This window comes from Maylandia zebra, linkage group LG14 (genome assembly GCF_041146795.1).
Source record: "Maylandia zebra isolate NMK-2024a linkage group LG14, Mzebra_GT3a, whole genome shotgun sequence".
Lineage (NCBI taxonomy): Eukaryota > Metazoa > Chordata > Actinopteri > Cichliformes > Cichlidae > Maylandia > Maylandia zebra.
The window spans coordinates 1,056,508-1,061,704 of record NC_135180.1 but is presented as its reverse complement, the minus strand read 5'-3'; the positions used below and the strand labels follow the sequence as shown (position 1 = coordinate 1,061,704).

Here is a 5,197-nt window from a genome sequence, read left to right as displayed (position 1 = left end):
CTCGCTTCCTTTAGAGGAAGGGCTTCTGTGTAACCCGAAGCGGTACGAAGCAGGCGCCAGTGAATTCAGCTGAAGCTGTTTGTGCTGTGTCAGATGTGAGCTGTCCTGTATCCAAACAGTGCTAATAAGCAGGGATCGATCACAGCAAACTTTCAAACATCGTTACAGGCAGAACGTCCGAGTCATTCAAAGAACAGCTTCAGGTGTGTGAGAGAGCAATCATTAACTGTGAGCTTCTGTGAGCCCATAGGTTACACCTTTAAGGTAAAAAGACACGTGCAGGACTACGTACAGTAAGAAAGAACTACAGCTTTACAAATGAAACCCACAAATGGGTGTTCCTCAGTAAGTTCCTCATAGCTCGTTGGTGAGCTGTTCTTCTTCAAGATGAAATGACAAACAGTATAACAGATGGGTTCTTGAGAGCTGCTTTTCTCACAATCTAGGTTAAAAAACAGATGTGATAAGTTGGGTTGGGTCTGACTGTGAAACTACACGCTTATTAACTAATTACTAATGAGCCAGTGAGCATGTTGCTTCATACCACAGATAATCCCACAGATAAAGGGAAGGACCGATATTTACACACAGACTTTAGTTTGCGTTCAAAACGAGGGACCAAGCCCAGAAACTAAGCAGGAAATTATTGACAGAGGTCAGGACAGAAAGCAGCTTTCCCATCTACAGAACCAGAGGTCAACCACAGCTATTGCCAGATGCAATGCAGGTTTAAAGCACTTCCGCATCGTCCATGCTTCATATATCTACAGAGACAAACAGTGTCCAACACTAGACAGGTATTCTCAGACAGGTGGGCAAAGGTTTGAAGATCTCTGCGTCATCCTGCAGCTGTGCAACTATGTTACTATTTATGGAAGAAAGTCTGTTTTAAGAATATGAGGTTCTGGCTCAATATAAGAAGCCAATGGGAATTTCTGTGTATGTAGACAACAACATGTCTGCAACAGCAACTGAAGTTGTTTATCACAGTTTATTGTCACATTTTGACAAACTTAATCAATTCAGCTGCAAACCAATAGCTGCTGTAATAAGATGGCAAAGACTCGTTTTTATTGACAATTTGTTGCTGTTTTCATGTCCCAAAAGTTGAAGACTCAGCTGTGAGTGGTGCCAGACCTGGTCCTGTTCTTCAAAAACCCTTTTAACAGCATACAACCTCCAGCAGAGCCAGGCTCAGGGAGTGGCAGCCATCTGCACTTCCACATTATTTTAAGACAAATCAAGCAGATTGAAGATCTGGAGTTGATTCCAAGTGTTGATCTTTCATTTGGTAGCTGTCCTCTGGAACTCTGAAGACATGATCTAAAGAGATGATAAAGTAAGATGAATGATATGGTACACTAATTTTTTTGTCAGTTCAAAAGGTCGTCTGTGTCTACAAATATATCATATAGCTTGTATATATAGGTGTGCTGTCTTGTTTTTAAGCACCGGCCTCTGTATCGGACCTGATTCTGTGTTCTGGGAAAAAAGAAGAAGGATCATTTGTTCTCTGGACAGCTGAGACACACACACTCTGTGTGTGTGTGTGTGTGTGTGTGTGTGTGTGTGTGTGTGTGTGTGTATTGGAAAAGAACATATGTTAGTGACTGGTCATTAGCTTGGTAAGTGCACTATAGGACTAACCTCACATGTGCTGCACTTTGCAGACTTCCATTCGTCAGAATAACACATTATCTTGAAAGCTCCTGAAAGCACCAAGCATCAAATCATTCCCACAGCATGGAAATGCATGCTTGAAACCTTCGGTGGGGAAAAACAGTGGTCACTGTGTGGACCTGCCATTTCTCTCTGTCTGTGTGTGTGTGTACGGTGCGCTGGGTTTTGTGCAATGCCGGGACCTCACCTAGATTCTTGCCTTCTAGTTTTCGGAAACTGTCGGAGAGCCACGCGTGTCTGTGTGGGAGCCTGGGATCGTCACCGCCGTGTAAGGTCTGATCATCGCACACTGTAAATAAACTGCAGTTAACCTGAGACGTGTTCATGACAACAACAACCAGGCAGAAGTCCCCGAAATCAGGAAAGCCCAAACATCATTTACTCGGACACAACTGACCTCTCACAAGACGTTAATCATAACCATCACAAATTATTAACCCTGTAATATCCACCATGTGACCAGCAACCTGATTTAGGTTCAGGTCTTGACAGCGTGGCAGGAATGATGCTGAAGATGTCGTTAATTAATATTTCAGTTTTAAATGTGACCAGTTCATTTTTTCAATAGGCGGTATATCACAGGCTTCAAAGATCTGCAAATTAAACCATGAGTGAAACATTCCTCACCTTTGGATGCTGCCGGCCTCCTTAAGCCTCTGACAGCTGACTGTCTCTGTGTTTGTGCCTCTCAGCACATCAGTTGGTGAGCACAGCTTTTACTACAGCAACATCATATCACAGAAATAAACTGCAGTGGTGACAGATTCAAGTTCACATAAACAAGGAGTCTTCACATGTCGTGGACAGAGATGGGCAGCAACGCGTTGTAATCCGATTACTTTTTCAAGTAACGAGTAAAGTAAGGGATTACTATTGCAAAATCGGTCATTAGATTACCGTTACTTTCCCGTAGGAACGCTGCGTTACTGCGTTACTAAAACCGTGATTTTTTTGCGAGAATGTCTCATGACAGTGACGTAAGCGAGTGCGACGTTAGTGACAACAGCTGTGTGCAGATCAACAATGGATCATATATCGAGTGCAGAGAGAGTATGAGCGTGCAGCGTTTAAAGCGTGGAAGCACTGACCTTACTTTGAGTTTGATTCCATAAAAAGTGACAAAAACATTAGTGTCCGTTGTGCGTGGGAAGAAAACTTCTTTTTACAGCGAAAAAACCCCTAAACTTCCAACAAGCACCGAGTAGCTACGACGTAATGGGAAACTCACAGAGAAACTCGCGGATTCTTCCACTGACCGCAGCACACCTGCACCAGGGTAACCCTCCGCCTACCCCACTCCTGCTTTACAGGTGAAAATAGAGCAACAGGACCGCTGAGTCTTTGACTTTATTTATTTTCTGCTGTGTTTTACTTGCATCTATTTGAAAGACTGAGTGTAAACACAAAAATATTTTATTTTATGTGCTGGAATGTGCAGAAAATAGGTTTAAATGTTAAACTAATTTCTTCCAGTCAGAGAATGTTGCAGATAATTAAATCTTTGCTTGATGCATAAAGTTAAAAGATTAAAACTAATAAAACAAGTTTTAAAAAGAGACTTTTCCATTTGATTACATTTTGTATGATGGATTATGCAGAAAAAGTAGAATTGGGCTGAAAGATCTATCACTTTATCACCTCTTCAGGTTGTAAATCGTGAAACTGAAGTAACTATTCATCAGTCCATAAAACCTTCTTCCAGTCTTCAGTAGTCCAATGTTTCATGGCCCAGACGAGCCTCTTTTTATCTTATTCTGACGTCTTCTTTCTTGCTGCAGCTCGTCCTGTCAAACCTGCAGCTTGAAGTCTTCTCCTCACAGCTGAAACTGAGACTTGCTCACTACGACCACTGAGCCGCCTATCACCAGAGATGGGCAGTAACACGCACTAAGTACTGTACTTGTAACAAGTACATGTACTTGTTACAAGTACATGTACTTGTAACAAGTACATGTACTTGTTACAAATTAATTAGATATTAATTTGGGGTTAATATCTTACCCAAGGATATTCGGCATGCAGACTTGGGGAAGCCAGGAATCAAACAACCAACCTTCCGATCAGTAGACGACCTGCTCTACTGCCTGAGCTACAGCCATCCCAACTGGTAGTGTATATCTGAAATTTAAAATCTTTAAGTTTCTGACTACTAAATTATACTTCTTTAGCATGTTTTGATAATAAGATAAGATAAGATAACCTTTATTAGTCCCACACGTGGGAAATTTGTTTTGTCACAGCAGGAAGTGGACAGTGCAAAAGTTATGAAGCAAAAATTAGAATACAATAAGAATAAAATACTGTACACAACTATGTACAGTAGAGAATAAAATATACAATAGGATAAAAATAGAATACAAATGCTGTATACAACTGAGTAAAAATACAACTTTGTCAGAGGGTTTTGCACTTAGTCTTATTGCACATGTGTGGATGTGTTTGATCAGTTGGAGGCTTTGTTGTGGAGTCTGACAGCAGTGGGGAGGAAAGACCTGCGAAATCTCTCCGTCCCACACCGTGGGTGCCGCAGTCTCCCACTGAAGGAGCTGCTCAGTGCTGTCACAGTCTGCTGCATGGGGTGGGAGATGTTGTCCATCAGGGATGACAGCTTAGCCGCCGTTCTCCTGTCACTCACCACCTCCACTGGGTCCAGAGGGCAGAACAGAGCTGGGCCTGCAGATCAGCCTGTTCAGTCTGTTCTTGTCCCCAGCAGAGATGCTGCTGCCCCAGCAGACCACACCGTAAAAGATGGCTGAGGCCACCACAGAGTCATAGAAGGTCTTCAGGAGTGGGCCCTCCACTCCTGAAGACCTGAGTATCTGCAGCAGGTACAGCCTGCTCTGCCCCTTCCTGTAGAGGGCGTCTGGATTATGAGTCCAGTCCAGTTTGTTGTTCAGATGAACAGAAAGGTACCTGTAGCTGTCCACAGCCTCGATGTCCATATCTTGGATGTTCAGTGGTTGCAGTGGAGGATGTTTGTGTCACGATCCTGGGTCTTAGGACCCAGTGTTTTGAGTTTTAGTTCATCTTGATGTTTGTAGTATGTTAAGCTCATTAGGCCTCCTATGTTCATTTGCTTATTAGTTTCCCCTCGTGTTTCCAACCCATGTTAAGTCTCCCCAGCTCTTCATGCGTTTCATGTCTGTGTCTTACGTTGTCAAGTTCGGGTTGTCATGTCTATGTCTCATTATGTTTCCTGTTTTATTGTGAAGAGGTCTGGTGTTCTGTGTTCATCATGTTCAGTTTTACTCTCCCACTGTGACGTCATTATGTTCATGTGTGCCAGCTGTTTCCCCATGTGTTCCCACTTCCCTCATCATCCTGTGTGTATTTAGTCCGTGTGCTTTCAGTCATTTGTTGTCAGGTCGTCTGCTCATCCATGTCTCATCTCCAGGTACCCATGTCAGTTCACTATGGTTAAGGTTTTTCATGTTTTGTTATTGGTTCACCCAGTTTAGGTTATTGTTTAGTTTTCACCGATGCCCGATTATTTTTACCCTCGTTGCTAGCCTCAATA

General features: G+C 42.8%; 1 long non-coding RNA gene across 2 annotated transcripts; it reads right to left on the bottom strand.

Annotated features, from left to right (window-relative positions):
- Nucleotides 1-255: 255 nt before the first annotated feature.
- On the bottom strand, nt 256-2,667 carry LOC143421913 (uncharacterized). Of its 2 annotated transcripts, XR_013101512.1 has the most exons (4): nt 2,308-2,667; nt 1,868-1,969; nt 1,648-1,764; nt 256-1,323 (listed from the first exon to the last, which is right to left on the bottom strand). It is a non-coding gene; the product is annotated as an uncharacterized LOC143421913 (long non-coding RNA). The 2 variants fall into 2 exon arrangements; XR_013101511.1 differs by having other exon boundaries at nt 1,868-2,667.
- Between the last annotated feature and the right edge of the window lie 2,530 nt (nt 2,668-5,197).